A 1,090-nucleotide genomic window follows, 5' to 3' on the forward strand; every position below is an offset into this window, starting at 1 on the left:
CCCTGTTATTTATGGGATAAAGAATTAATAAAGCAGCAAAGGCTGGGCACAGTGGCTCATGCCTGTAATCCCAGCACTTTGGGAGTCTGAGGCAGGTGGACCACGGGGTCAAGAGATCAAGACTATCCCAGCCAACATGGTGAAACCCCATCTCTACTAAAAATAAAAAATTAGCTGGGCATGGTGGCACGTGCCTGTAATCCCAGCTACTTGGGAGGTTGAGACAGGAGAATGGCTTGAACCCGGGAGGCAGAGGTTGCAGAGAGCCGAAATCGCGCCATTGCACTCCAGGCTGAGCAACAAAAGCGAAACTCCGTCTCTAAATAAATAAATAAATAAACCAGCACAATTTAGCAGTTAAAAGCATGAGCTCAGAAGTCAGGCTGCCTGACTTCAATCCCAGTTCTATACTCTCTGTGTTTCTGAGCACCTCTGAGCTTCGTTTCCTCATCTTGGGTAGGAATAGTATGCACACTGTAGGATGGTTGTGAGAATTCAGTGAGTGAATGCACATAAAGTGCTTACAATACTGCCTGGGCACAAAGTAAGCTCTTAAAATTGGGCTTTTATTATATCTGGGATGGCGTTTCTGACCTGTCTCCAAACATATCACTATCCCCCACGTTCCCATATGTACCCAAAACATCCTGTGCTACTCCTCCACCCACCCCCACACCTCCATCTTGCTGCCAGCATCATCTTATCATACTGTGTCCTGGTTATCTACTGCTATGTAACAGACCACCGCAAGAGTAGTGGCTTAAAACAACGATACCATTTATTTTGCTCAAGAATCAACAGTTTGGGCAGGCTCTGTGAGAATGGCTTTTCTTTGTTCTAGATCATATCAGCCCAAGTGGCTCAAAGGCTGGGGGATGGATCTAAAGCCATATTCGCTCACATGCTGGTGCTTGATGCAGGCTATCAGTTGAGACCTTAGCTGGGGCTTCTGGCCAGGAGACAGACACACAGCCTCTTCGTGTATCCTGGGCTCTCTCATGACATGATGGCTGAGCTCCAAGGGCAAATGTCTGAACAGAAAAAGAGCCAAGTACAAGCCATATCACCTTGTATGACCTAGCCTCAGAAA

The sequence above is a fragment of the Mandrillus leucophaeus genome, unplaced genomic scaffold (genome assembly GCF_000951045.1).
Source record: "Mandrillus leucophaeus isolate KB7577 unplaced genomic scaffold, Mleu.le_1.0 Scaffold82, whole genome shotgun sequence".
NCBI classification, from domain to species: Eukaryota; Metazoa; Chordata; class Mammalia; order Primates; family Cercopithecidae; genus Mandrillus; species Mandrillus leucophaeus.